The sequence below is a fragment of the Suricata suricatta genome, chromosome X, assembly GCF_006229205.1.
Source record: "Suricata suricatta isolate VVHF042 chromosome X, meerkat_22Aug2017_6uvM2_HiC, whole genome shotgun sequence".
In the NCBI taxonomy this organism is placed as follows: domain Eukaryota; kingdom Metazoa; phylum Chordata; class Mammalia; order Carnivora; family Herpestidae; genus Suricata; species Suricata suricatta.
The window spans coordinates 73,103,029-73,118,281 of NC_043717.1; the positions used below are offsets into that span (position 1 = coordinate 73,103,029).

Genomic DNA, 15,253 nt, shown 5'->3' on the forward strand with positions numbered 1-15,253 from the left:
AACAACTCCTGAAAGCTGTGCAGTCCAGCAGCCCTCAAGCCAAAAGGAAAGTGGGCAGAACTGAGAGTTTTCAGAATAAAGCCAGTGGCCCTGTTTGGTCAGGGAACTTGGGGTGTGGGTTTGCTTGACTTTAGACAACAAAGAGCTTTACTGGCTTTAGAGCTGTTTCTCCTGCTGTGCCCAGTCAGGGAATCTAATTCATAGCCCTGCTCATCACTGGATAAAACCTTCATATTGTCTGACCAGGGAACCTAACCAGAGGACATGGGAAGCTACATAGTCCATTCAATAGCGCTGTGTACAGTGGCACTTAAATATAGAGCACAGCCTGTGGATTCCCCCTTGTGAAGAGCAAAACCAGTGGCCTCACCTGACAAGTGAATTCAGTGCACACACGCCTGATTCTGGCTACCCAAACAACAAGCTGTACAGACCCTGGGCCATGACTGGCTTGTTTGCCAGGGCAGGAAAGCTAATTCATAGCCTCATCCACTAGTGAATGTAGCATCCAGTCCCAGCCATCTGACCAGAGAATCCAGGCAACAGGGGAGCCCATCCTACAGCCTCACTTGGATAGGGAACCAAGTTGGCTGTCCTATGCGACTGTTCTCAGACAGCGGCACACCCCCATATTCCCATCCTTGGAGCTCAAACTATTGCCTTATCCAAAAATAGACCACAAGAGCAGTCCTCTCTGCCCAAGGACATTACCAGCAGATGCCCAGAAAACCCAAACTGAGCTGACTGGTGAAGAACTGTTTCTGCCAAAGCAAATATGTAAAGTTTGGAAGACTAGCTCAATTACTTAAATGCATGGACACAAATGTAAGGAGTCAAGGATCATGAAAAAGCAGGTAAATATGACACCATCAAAGGAAACTGATTAAACAGTAATTCCTGACCCTAAAAAAATGGGTATCTATGAACTGTCAGTGTATTTGGAATAATCCTATTAAAGTTTAGTGAACTACAAGAAAACACAGATAGCTAAATGAAATTAGGAAAATAATGCATAGTAAAATGAGAATTTTGATGAGGAAATAGCAACCATCAAAAAACCACAAACCTGGGTGGCTCAGTTGGTTAAGCATATGACTTAAGCTCAGTTCATGATCTTATGGTTTGTGAGTTCAAGCCCTGCATTGGGATCTCTGCTGTCAGTGTGGAGCCTGCTTTGGATCCTCTGTCTCCCTCTCTCTCTGCCCCTCCCCTACTCTCTCTCTCTCTCTCTCTCTCTCTCTCTCTCTCTCTGTCTCAAAAATAAACATTAAAAGACATAAACAGAAATCTTAGAGTTGAAAAATACCATAACTGAACTGAAAAATAGAGAGTTTCAAAAGTAGGCTTAATCACATAGAAGAAAGAATCAGGTGACCTGGAAGATAGAGTATTGTAAATTACCCAGTCAGAGGAGGGGAAAAAAAAGAATGGAAAAGTGGGACGAAATGAAAAGGAAATATCACATTATGGAAATTCCAGAAGTAGAAAAGAAAGAAAAAGGGAAATAAAGTATATTTAAACCAATAATGAAAATGTCCCAAATCTGGGGAGAGAAATGGACATCCCTATGAGGCCCAAAGGATTGCAAACAGGTTGAATCCAAGACATATAATTAAATTGTCAAAAGTCAAAAGAAAGAATTTTAAAAGCAACAAGAGAAAAGAGAGATGCTACATACAAGGGAACTCCCAAAAGATTGGTGGATTTATCAACAGAAACTTTTCAGGCTAAGAGGGAATGGGGTGACATGTTTAAAATATTGGGAAAAATAACTCAACCAAAAATTCTATATCCAACAAAACTTTTCTTCAGAAAAAAGTAGGGATAAAGACTTTCTTAAATAAACAAAAGCTGAGGGAGTTCATTACCACCAGACCTACCTTACACGAAATGCTAACAGGAGTTCTTTGACTGGAAATAAAACTATGCTAATTAACATCACAACATAAAAAAGTAGTAGAAATCTCACTGGTAATTGTAGATAAATAGTCATTGTTAGATTCTGCAATATGGTACTGGTGGTGTATAATGTACTTACAACTCTAGAAGTTAAAAAAAAAGAACATAGTAAAAATAACCATAACTACAATAATATGTTATTAGTCACATTATCTTAAAAATATGTAAATTGTGGGACACCTGGGTGGCAGTCAGTTGAGTGTCTGACTCTTGATTTCAGCTCAGGTCATGATCTCGCAGTTTTGTGAGTTCGAGTTCCCTATCGGGCTCTGCACTGACAGCTTGGAGCCTGCTATAGATTCTCCCTCTCTTTGGCCCTCTCCTGCTTGCCTTCTCTCTGTCTCTCTCAAAAATAAATAACTGAACTTTAAAAAAGTATATGTAAATAGTAACAGCAGTAACCTAAAATGTGAGGAGGAAGAGAAATAAAAGTGTAAAGTTTATGAATTTTAGTTAAGTTAAATTTTTATCAGTTTAAGATAAGGCATTATAAATTTAAGATATTTTATGTAAACCTCATATTACCGACAAGGGAAAATTCTGCAGTAATTACACAAAAGAACAGTATAATGAAGTCACAGAATACTGATAACAAAATACATCAAAATTTAAAAAAAAAAGAGAGAGCAGGATAATAAAGAAAAAGATCTGTGAAAAAACCAGAACATAATTTTTAAAAATGGTAATAATAAGTCCTTATCTATCAATAATTATTTGAAATGTAAATGGATTAAATTCTTGAGTTAAAGGACAAAAAAAATGGCTGAATGGATTAAAAAAGCATTGAAAAATATGCTGCTTACAAGAGATTCACAATAGGCTTAAAGACACACATGACTGAGAGTGAAGGGATGCAAAAAGGCATTTAGAAAAAAGCAAGTGTAACTATAATTATACCAGACAAAATAGACTTTAAACTAAAAATGGTAAAAAGGGACAGAAGGTCATTATGTAATGATAAAGGGATCAATACATCAAGAAGATATAACACTTGTAAATATTTGTCTTTCCAAACACTGGAGCACATAAATATATAAAGCAAATACTAACAGATAAAAGGACAAATGAACAGAAATACAGTAATAGTTGGGGACTCTAATTTCCCACTTTGAACAATGGATAGATCGTTCAGAGAGTCAATAAAGAAACTGCAGATTTGAACAACACCACAGACCAAATGGAACTAATAGACATATACAGAACATTCTTTAAAAATTTTTTTAATGTTTATTTATTTTTGAGAGACAGGGTGTGAGCAGAGGAAGGGCAGAGAGGGGAGGAGACACAGACTCTGAAGCAAGCTCCAGGCTCTGAGCTGTCAGCACGGAGCCCAACACAGGGCTCAAACCCATGAATTCTGAGATCATGGCCAGAGACAAAGTCAGCCACCTAACTGACTGAGCCATGCAGACACCCCCAGAACATTCTATCCAACAACAGCAGAATACACATTCTTCTCAAGTGCACATGGAATATTTTTTGGATAGACCACATGTTAGGCCAGAAAATAAGTCATAGAAGATTCAAGAAGATTGAAAGCATACCAGATATCTTCTCTAACCATGCTGACTGGAGGAACAGAATTGAGAGCCCAGATATAAACTCAAGTATATACAGTCAAAGAATATGTGACAAGAGAACAAAGAATACTCAATGGAGAAAAGACCGTGTTTTCAACAAATTGTACAGGGATAATTGGATATTGACATGTAAAGAATGGAACTGGGCCCTATCTTATACCACTCACAAAAATTAACTCCAAATAGATTAAAGACTTAAATGGAAGTCCTGAAAGCATGAAACTCCTAGAAGAAAACATAGGAATAAAGTTCCTTGATAGGTGTATTTGTGACTTATTTTTGGATATGACACCTAAAGCACGAGCAACAAAATCATAAACAAGTGGGACTGCATCAAACTCAAAAGGTCTACATAGGAAAAATAAACCATCAACCAAGGGGAAAAACAGCCTACAGAATGGAAAAATAGTATTTGTAAACCATGTATCATAAGGCGTTAACATCCAAAATACATAAAGAACTCCTACAACCCCAAAGCAGAAAATCAAACAGCCGAATTAGAAAATGGGCACAGGACCTGAATAGACCTTTCTCCAAAGAAGATACACAAAAGACCAGCAGGTACATGAAAAGATGCTCAGCATCACTAGTAATTAGGGAAATATAAATTTAAGACCACAGTGAGATATCACCTCGTGACTGTTAGAAAATCCACCATCAAAAATACGAGGTAACAATTGCTGGCATGGATGTGGAGTAAAGGGAGAGCTTGGGTACTGTTGGTGGGGTCATTAATTGGTGCAGACACTATGCAAAACAGTATGGAGGATCCTCAAAAAATTAAAAGTAGAACTACCATATGATCCAGATATATTCTGGAAATATATACAAAGGGAATGAAAACCCTAATTCAAAAAGATTTCTGCACCCCCATGTTCATAGCAGCATTATTTCCAATAGCCAAGACATGGAAACAACCTAAGTGCTCATCAATGGATGAATGGGTAAAGAAGTTGTGGTATACACTACAATAGAACATTAATCAGCCATAAAACTAAAGAAATCCTACCATTTGTGACAACACAGATGGACCTTGAAGGCATTGTATTAAGTGAAATAAGTCAGAGAAAAACAAACACTATATAATCTCACTTACAAATGGAATCTAAAAACCCCCCAAAATGGGGCACCTGGGTGACTCAGTCGGTTAAGCTTCTGACTTCAGCTCAGGTCATGATCTCATGCTTTGTGTGTTTGAGCCCTGTGTTGGGATTTGTGCTGACAGCTTGGAGCGTGCTTGGGATTCTCTCCATCTTTCTTTGTCCGCCCCCCCCCACTAGTGCTTTCTCTCTCTCTCTCTCTCAAAAGACATAAACTTAAAAAAATAAAACCCCAAACTTCCAGAAAAATAGATCAGAATTGTGGTTACCAGAGGCAGGGACTGATGGTAGGGGAAATTGGAGGAAGGTGGTCAAAAGGTACAAGCTTCCAGTTACGAGATAAATAAATACTAAGGATGTAATGTACAACATAGTGACTAGAGCTAACACGGCTGTATGATGTATAGGAAAATAGATAAATCCTGTGAGATTTCATTACAATGAGAATTTTTTTCCTTTTCTTGTTATTCTATCTAATTGAAAGATGGATGTTAGCTGAACCTATTGGGATAATTAGATATATTTCACAGTATATGTAAATCAAAATATCATGCTGGTATACCTTAAACTTCTACAGTGATATATGCCAATTATTTCTTAATAAAACTGGAAAAAGTAGACTAGGGTATAGAGTGGGGTGTGAGATGAGGTGCCACTTGAGCATCTGAATACATATTAGTTATAACTCTAAAAACTACATAGAGTTTGGTTCATCAGGCCTGCTTAAAACATAGTTATAACTTCTGAAAACCATATAAATGTTGCTTCACATTAATGCCTAAAATACTACGGGACTTCTAGAGTTTTCATTCTTTCTTTTATGCTTTTAAATTTTGAAATATGTTTAACTTCACATAGAAGTTGCTTAAATAATATAAAGAGTTCCCACATATGATTCACCTACTCTTCCCCGTTGTTAACATTTACATAACTGCATAACTACCATAACCAGGAAAGGATCACTGGTGTAATGTTCTACAAAACAAACTATAGATCTCTTTCAAATTTCACCCATGTTTGCATGCCTTCAACATTTTGGGGGAACGGGAGGGCTCATAATTCCGTGAACTTTATCACCTGTATGAAATTGTGTAATCACCATCATACTTAGAACAACATACTTTCATCACCCCCAGGAAACTCATTTGTTCTCTTTATAGTCACATTTGCCCTCCCCGCCCAGCAACTGCCGATCTGTTCTTCTTCACTATAAATTTATAATTTCTGGAATGTTACATACATGGAAACATAAAGTATGTAACACATTGTGGGCTGCTTATGTCACTTATCAAAATGCCCCTGAGATCCATTCAAGTTGTTGTGTGTATCAATAGTTTTTCTTTCTTTTTTTTTTTTTTTTACTGCTGGTGTTTTGCAATTTGTTTATATGTGCTCCCACTGAAGAGCATTTCAGCTTTTTCCCCCAGTTTTTGGGTAATACATATAAAGGTGTTATGGCGATGCCTGGGTGGCTCATTTGGTTAAGCATCTGACTCTTGATCTCAGCCCAGGTCTTGATCTCCAGGTCGTGAATTCAAGCCTGCACTGGGTTCCATGCTGGGTGTGAAGCTTACTTAAAAAATAAAAACAAATAATAAAAAAACAAGGTGTTAATGAACTTTCATGTAATTTTTTCTGTAGACATAAATGTTCATATTTCTATGGTAGAATCTTGAGTTTTAGGTGTTCAGAGGAGTTTAGAAGAAAGTGCTGAGCTTCACAGAGTGGAAAGAACACGAAAGATACGGCTTCAGCCTTGCTCTGTCATTGATCATGATATTGATCATTGATCGATAAGCATTGATCATTGAGCATAATATTGGGTAAGCCCTTCTCTCTAGGACTCTAATTTCTATCTGTAGAGTGAGAGGCTAGGAACCTATGATTTCTTCAGTCTTATCCATATCTAACAATTCTGTGGTTCTGAAGAGAGAGCAAGGAGGTTTCTACCTTATTTCAAAGAGAACTGCTAGCTGTACACATAACATACCAGCTACACGCCTAGATTATCCCTCTCTCACTTTTTTCTTGCATGTTCTAAACAGTTCTCTTGTGTGGAAAGAGAATATGGAGATGAAAGTAACTAATCTTAAAGTTTACTTTAATGTTTATTATTTTTGAGAGAGAGAGAGAGAGAGAGTGTGTGTGAGCACAATAGAGGCAGAGACAGAGAGAGACACACACAGAATCTGAAGCAGGCTACAGGCTCTGAGCTGTCAGCACAGTGCCTGACGCGGGGCTAGAACTCACAAACCATGAGATCATGACCTGAGCTGAAGTCATGCTTAACCGACTGAGCCATCCAGGCGCCTCAGAAAGTAACTAATATTAATGCTACAAAGGCTTGGAGGTCTGATCCCTGAGGAGAAAGGACTTTAAAACTAACAAAAATTGCCACATGGCACAGGGTCATTCCCATGTCATATATTTGGAGCCAACTGTCTTCTCCTTCCATTGCCAGTATTTTTGTTAGTTAGACTCTGGGTAAAATAAACATGGAATGTGCGTATGTGTGTCCGTATATATGTGTGTGTGCATGATGCCTATTTTCTAAAGGTTTTATTATATACATGTTTATACTATATATATTTTTCAAAAGTCAGGAAGTAATTCTACAAAATATTTGCAATGCTTATGTCAGAGTAATGTGATTATCTTGGGAGGCAATTCTCAGAGGAAAAGAACAATGTTTGTGAGCATAGTCTTTCTATCTCTCTACTTCTCTCCCCCCCACACACAGACACACAGACACACACACAGACACACACACACACACACACACACACACACACACACACAGTGGTAAAATCCCCGACAAGAGCTAGACTGCCTGAGTGTAGATCCTGGCTCTGCCACGTGCTCGTTATATGATCTCAGGCAAGTTACATAAGCTCTACGTCTCGCACTTGCTTCTGTAAAATGGCAATGATAATGATCATGCCAACTTCAGAGGGTTAATAGGATTTGTAAATGACTTAAAATACATGAAGCCATTTGAACAGTGCCTGTTGCATTGCAGGAAATGTGTCTGTCAGTCACTGTCTGTCTGTCAGGAGGCCTTCCACAGCATGGATTGCTGAGTGCAACACACTAGGATTCTTACACTTCTGGAAATGGCCTGGCTGCCACCTCCCCCCATCCATCCTCTGTTTCTAACTTCACCAGTCCCACCCCCCACCCACCTCTACCACTATAACCCACTCACCCACTCCTCTGCCAAAAAAATTAACTTGGGCACTGAGGCAGAAAGTTGCTTAGCTCTGACTCAGTAATTTTTTTTCCTAAGCTATATTTATTCCAGCACAGGGGGAACTAAAAGTTCTGTTAATAATTTTGCATATCCACCAGACCTTTAAGTGATCACCCTCCCTCTAAATCTAAAGAAATGGATAACATCCATTTGAAAAACAGCCCTATTTCATTTACCTTTAAAAAACAAAAAAGATCATTTCATCTTCCTTTTCTACTTTTGAAACTTCCTAATACAAAGGGCTCTGGGGTGGGAGTGGTGGTGGTTGTGGTGTGTTTGTGTGCATGCATGTGTGAGTGTGTGTGATATTGATCTAGTGTGATCTGGATTAATACCTTAGGGCGCCTGGGTGGCTCAGTCTGTTAAGCTTCCAACTCTTGGTTTTGGCTCAGGTCATGATCTCACACATGAGTTCAAGCCCCATGTCTGGCTCTGTGCTGGCAGTGTGGAGCCTTGGGATTCTCTCTCTCCCTCTCTCCCTCTCTGCCTGTCTCCTTCTCACACTGTCTCTGTCGTTCTCAAAAGTAAATAAATAAATTTTAAAAGGCACCTTAGCTTAGATGCTGCCATTGTAAGTGCTGTATCTGCTTCATAAACATTGTGGCCTCTTATTTTTTTCCATGTTTATTGAGATGTAATTGACATATAACATTGCATAAGTTTAAGGTGTACAATGTGATGATTTGATATACATGTAGATTAGAAAATGATGACCACAATCAAGTTAGTTGACACATTCACCACCTCTCATAGTTACCGCTTTTAGTCTGTGTGGTGAGAGCATTAAGGATCTACTCCTTTAGCAGTTTTCAAGCACACAATATAGTCTTGTTAACTGTAATCAGGGAACCTAATAAAGCCTAACTCCTAGAAACAGAGAGAACATTGCATTTCCTTGACTGCATCATTTTAAGAGAGTAATGAATTCTTTGCAGCACAGTAAGGTGGGTGACAGAGCTGTTCATAACAACTGCTTGATAATCCATCAGATGGCCAATTTACCTCTCACTCTTCCTTCTCGTCTCATTTGTACAGAAAGTGACTTTGCATGCCAAACGTAGCCCACCTCAGCCCCTTTTCTCTGATTTTGTGGAGTCTGAGAACGTGGGGTTGGTGGTCACCTGAGCCATTCCTGGGCAGTAATGGGGAGTAAGAAATTTGCTGCACCCTCCCCCTTCCTTGAGTACTGTGCCTGCTTTTCCTCTCCACGTTGTTCTCAGTTAAGGTGCTAGCTGATGATGGTTAAGGTGTTCCTATAGTATTATGATCCTGACATTTTATCCAGGTACACCTGAAGCTCAGAATAATATATCTGCAACCTGCGTGTTTAGCCTTATTTCCCTCCCTTCCATCTGTCAGGCTGATCTGCTTTATCCAAACATCCTCTGCTTTCCTAGGTGTGCTTTTGTTCATGCTGTTCACGTCCTTCTCTGGGCCTAGAATTCTCTCTCATTTCTGTGCGCCCAAGTCTTGCCCATCCTTCAGGACCAGCTCAGCTCCATGAAACCTTCTCTAATGCCCTGATTGTCCTTTGCCGCAGGCAAACTTCGTTTTCTCCTCTCTGTGCCCTCGGAGAGCTTTGTTTGTATTCTACTATATTGCTTGTTCTACTCTTCCTTGAATTGTAATCAGTTCGATTTGCACTCCTCTTCTCCACTAGACTGTAAGTACCTTGAAGGCAGAAGCTGAAGTCTTTTGCATCATTCTGTCCCATATGGGAACCCACACAGTGCCTTGTACACAGTGTAGGCCCTCAGTAAGTGTTTGCTGGTCAAAAATTCGCCCAGTGATCTTTAATGCTGGCATTTCGAAATCTTCTTGGGGGGAGATCTATTTGGGCAGAAGATTTCAGGGAATGAACTACAAAAGCATTGACTGTAGAGTGGAGGACATTGAAATGAAGCTGCCAACCAGGTGTGCTATTAGCACATAAATGAATTTCACTTGACTCTGGGTATAGGACTCATCCACTGCTTCATACGCACTGTTCCACCTGAACAGGAAATCCTAGCTCCTTCTGAACTCTTGTGCAGTGCTCAGCATGACTTATGGATGTGACTGGGCTGAGGGGAATGTGTGAGTGAGGAAGTTTCTCATGGGGATGGGTTGGAGGGAATGCTGATGCACTTTGAACTCAAGAATAAAAGACCTATAGAACAAGCGTGTGGGAGATTGGCCAAGAAAACTATCAAATAAGCTCTCTGAAAGAAGCTCAGGGTAAAAAGGTCTAGTCAATTTACATTTCAATGCAGAATAGAAACAATTACCAAAATAACTTTTTGTGGCCTCTTTTAAGCCTTTGTAATGTATTACTTTTGTGAACTCCCACATATTTATTTCCCGGTAGTGACCAGCATTAGAGTCCTTCTAACGTGACGTGTGTGTTTCTGTCAGGGAAGGGTAGAGATTGGGGAAGACTAGCTCTGACTGTGGGTTTAATCTTTGGGCTGGGAGCTAGAAAGGAACTTTGCGAACAGTAGGGTGGGCAGTTGGATAAAAACGTGCGGGTCAAATTCTTGCTGTCTTTAGGGAGAAAGAATAGAGGCCAGAGCAGGAAGAGGACCTGGTGACCTAACAGTCTTAAACATCAGAAACTGCTCCCCGACCCCGCAAAAATTGCCTGTTTTGGAGGGTAAGGTGGAGAGATTGATAAAAGCAGGTTGCCAAGATTACTCTAATGGTATTTTCAGGAAGGATAGATTTTTCCACAGATAAAAAGCCTCTTGGTCAAACCCACTAACTCAAATCAAAGAGCAAAGATCAAATAAAGATGTGGAATCTTCCACCAACCAGCCAGCCAGCTGTCCACCAACCAACCAAAAGTGTGTATCAAGATCAGCCCTGTTGTTTTCAACTAAAGGTTAATAAACAAGTGAAATACACCAGTGCATTTTCAAGGAAAAGTGCAGATGGGGGAAATACCAGGGCTTTCAAGTAACTTCCAAGCAATTTGAGATGTTTTATTCACATCATGAAGACAGTTTTACCTTGGAGTATTTCCTGTTCGGAAAACACTCAAGGAACTTGCTTTTTTGGGCTGCTACTTGACATGGAAAAATTTTAATGTCACTGCTTTACCTTTCGTTTGGGATTTTGCCTCTTCAGCCAAATTTCTGCTCTACTACCTATGCCTGGCTGTTTTATTTTGCCCGCTGCAACTGTTCAAACCGCACCCGAGTTTCCTCACTTCAATCTACATTTTCTGTACAAAATGCATTTGCCAGAGTACATTTTCTAATGTTTGTCATTCTTATTCTGATTTTTCATTTTACTAAGTCAATCAGCGAATGTTGTGTGTAAGGCATTGTGCCTGTTACAGCAGGAGAAACAAAGTGACATAAAAACTTTCCTCAAGGAGCTTGCTGTCTATTTGAAGTTCTTCAAGCAAGGAAGTACTTCTCATATTTGACTTTTCCTTTGGATTCCTGTTATCCTCTTTGGCTAGGCCCTGTTCACATCAAAATCATTTCCTAAATCGCCCTGCCCCCCACCTTACCATTACCCTCAATCAAATCAATCCCAGTTCATCTTTTTTTTTTTAAAGAAAAAGTTAACTTGATGGTTGCCAGAGGAGGGGATTCAGGCTAAATGGGGGAAGAGGAGTGGGGAGTACACGCTTCCAGTTATGCAATGGATAAGTCACAGACGATGAAAGGTACAGCACAGGGAATATAGTCAAGGGTGTTGTAATAGGGTTGAATGGTGATGGTCAGTGGCCACAGTTATGGGGAGCACAGCATAACATAGAGTTGTTGAATCACCAGAAACTAATGTAACATTGTGTGCCAACTATACTTCAATTAAAAAATATGCATTTTTTATTTTTTTAAAGTATTTTTATTTTGAGAGAGAAACAGAGAGAGAGAGAGAGAGCATGCAGGAGAGGGGCACACAGGGAGGGAGAGAGAATCCCATACAGGCTCTGCACTGTCAGTACAGTGCCTGAGGAGGAGCTCAATCCCACGCACCAGGAGATCATGACCTGAGCTAAAATCAAGAGTCGGACACTTAACTGACTGAGCCACCCAGGCACCTCCCCCCAAATATATGTATTTTAAAAATTCATTCTCAGGGCGCCTGGGTGGCTCAGTCGGTTAAGCCTCCAACTTCGGCTCAGGTCATGATCTCACGGTTCGTGGGTTCGAGCCCCATGTCAGGCTCTGTGCTGACAGCTAGCTCAGAGCCTGGAGCCAGCTTCTGGTTCTGTGTCTCCTTCTCTCTCTGACCCTCTCCCTCTCATGCTCTCTCTCTCTCTCTCTGTATCAAAAATAAATAAAACATTAAAAATTTTTTAAAATTCATTCTCTCACCATCCTACCCTCATCCCCCCAAAATTTTTTTCAAAGATACCATATTGGCTAATGAATAAGCTTCAGTTTTGTTAGCTTGGCTCAAAATTTCTCTCCTTTTTACCTTTAAAATCTATGTCCTATCCATCTTTAACGCTCAAGTCCCACTGCATTCAGGCATCTTTTCTATACTTCCCCCCTGAGAGCAATCTTTCCTTTCAATTTCTGGAGATTATCTTCTACATTCCTCATTGGTATTCTGCCTTGACTTGTTTGTTTTATATGCATATTGTTTTCCCTATTCAGATGGCAAATTTATTGGGCTGTCTGGGTGGCTCAGTCAGTTGAGTGTCCAACTTAGGTTCATGGCCTTAATCTTGCAGTTTGTGAGTTCAAACCCTGCAGTGGGCTTGCTGCTGTCATCCTGTCAGTGCACAGCCTGCTTCAGATACTCTGTCCCCTCCTCTCTCTGCCCCTTTTCCACTTAGAAAAAAACATTAAATACTACAAATTTATTGAGAGCATGGCTTCAACATAATGTTCATAATGCACACAAAAGATGCTTCATACGTGTTTGATGATGAAGATGGTGATGATTTTTCCTGATTTCTGGGTATGTATAGGATGAGTCATGAGGGTGGTTGGCAAAAGAAAGATCCTGAAGGCGGGGAATGAAATAATAAAGCTTTTATAGTAATGGTCCAAAGAGGTGACAAGGACTTAAACTTATTGATCCCTTGGCTCAGAGCCTCATTGTATTGCCAGAAGAATTTCAGTGAGTTTGGAAAGAAAAGGAAGGGCAGGACTTAGGGGCAGCTGTGAGTTTATGTGGGGACTGAGAGAGAATCAGAAGTCAGAAGTAAGCAAACCTGAGTAGCTCCAGTAAGGATAATTAGCAGAAAGGGAGGAAGGAAGGAAGGAAGGAAGGAAGGAAGGAAGGAAGAAAAAGAAAGAAAGAAAGAAAGAAAGAAAGAAAGAAAGAAAGAAAGAGAGAAAGAAAGAAAAAAAATATATCAGAGGTAGAAGCCAGATTTAGAGGGAAGAGGATAAGTTTGTTTTTAGACATACTGAATTTAGGGTAACTTGATTAACCAAGCGGACATGTCTAGCAAGCAGTGAGCTATTCCCTACCCCCATTCGATTCAATACAACACATATTTAGTGGACACCTACCGTCTGCCAGTCACTATGTTAAAGATGCAGTCAAATAAGACACCATCCTTGGCCTCCAGAACTCATGTTTGAAGTGGGGAAGACAGACTAACAAATTCCTACCGTATAAGGTAGTAAATGGTATGATTGAATTATATATACAGTGCTATGGCAGTTTAATAAATAGGGGACACATTTTGTCCAGGCAGATGGGAAAGGTTACAGAAGTGATGATTTTGGAGCAAGGCCTAGAAAGATCAGTAGATGTTTGTTCTATAAACTAATAGGGAAATGACTTTCCAAGTGAACGAAGCCTCAAGGAAAGGCACAGGACATAGAGGTGTGTGGGACCCTAGGGGAACAACAAGTGATCTGGAGTGACTAAAGAGAATGGGATGACAGAATAAAGGTGAGGATGCCTGGGTGGCTCAGTCAGTTAAGCATCCAACTTCGGCTCAGGTCATGATCTCAAAACTCATGGGTTTGAGCCCTGCGTCAGGCTCTGTGCTGACAGCTTAGCCTGGAGCCTGCTTCAAATTCTGTGTCTCCCTCTCTCTGCCCCTCCTCTGCTTACTTTCTCTGATTCTCAAAAATAAACATTAAATATTTTTAAAAGATGAATGGAGCAAAAGAGGTGATGGTTGTCAGAAACTGGACAGGAATTTTGTTACATTAGCCTGGGGAGGCAGTCTAGTGTGATGCTTTTAAAGATATGGACTATAGTGTCAGAATGCCTAGGTCCAAATCCCATCTCTGCCACTTACTAGGTGTGTGGCCTTGAGCGAGTCACTAAGTCTCACTTTTCCCAGTTTTCCCATCTGTAAAATGGGGCTGCTGGTACCTGCCTCAGAGGATTGTTTTGCTGATTGAGAGAGCAACTATATGTAAACTGACTGAAGTGGTGCTTAGTGTACAGTGAGTGTTATGTAACAGTTTGCCCAAGGGCTAAAGTATAAGGAACAAGGCACTACATTGTGTAGTGTGTCCTACACCATTAGCAGCTTCAAAAGGAAATTATAAATGGGAACTAAAGTCTCCAGATACTCTAAGCACGGATCCAGGGCACACTAGATGGATCTCCGATTTTCACATTAGTGAGAGTTTCTTGTGAGGGTGACATTTTCTGCCTTGGAAATGTAGATCCAATTTAGGGAAAGGGTGAGGAGTCTGAGAAAAAAATTACAATGGCCGGAGTGGGACTGTTTATTCCCAATACATGGAAGCTCTCATTATGGCATTCTCTCTGCAAAGTGGAAATAAAACAAAATAAGGTTGAAATACTGGCAGCGTATTTTATTTCAGCTAAGCAACCAAAAATTGGCCAGCAGGGACCTTAGACGATGAGAGAGGAGATAGCGGGGTCGAGCGACAGGCATTTTGCCGGGTTTGGAGTAAGTAAAGGAATCCTATGAAGAGGACTTGCCATTGGAAATGCAGCCCTACCTTGCTAATGAAGCGTATCCAGCCCCTGGCGTTCTGATGCTCTCAAGTAACCCGTTGACTGTTCCTCCGCTTTCTAGAGCTCTGCTCGAGTGATCCTTGAATAGGCTCTTGGAATTATTGTCCTTCCCTGTGTGACTGCTCTGTGTGCTGCTCAAATGGAACTGAGCCTCATCCACCCACCCAGCCAGCCCAGGGGTTTCACTTGAAGAACTCAGTCTGAATTATGGTTATACCACTTACCTGCAAGTAACTCATGTTGTCCAGGCTTCAGTTTCTCCATCTGTGGAATGGGAATAGAAATGGCTCCTAATTATAAAGTGCTTATGAGAATTATGCGAAATAATGTATCTCTAAAGCATTGGAAGTTAAGCATTTAAATGACGTGCCTTTCCACTTAGGCAACCCAGATGCCCACTCTCACCTCAGCCCTGCTGGGGACTTCCTATCATCTAATGTCAATAGTAGTAGAGATGGGAGGAA

At 40.4% G+C, this 15,253-nt stretch overlaps 1 protein-coding gene across 3 annotated transcripts in view; it reads left to right on the forward strand.

The window, feature by feature from the left end:
* The window catches only part of MID2 (midline 2), a 96,699-nt gene that overhangs the window by 55,484 nt on the left and 25,962 nt on the right, over positions 1-15,253 (forward strand). The window lies entirely within an intron of this gene.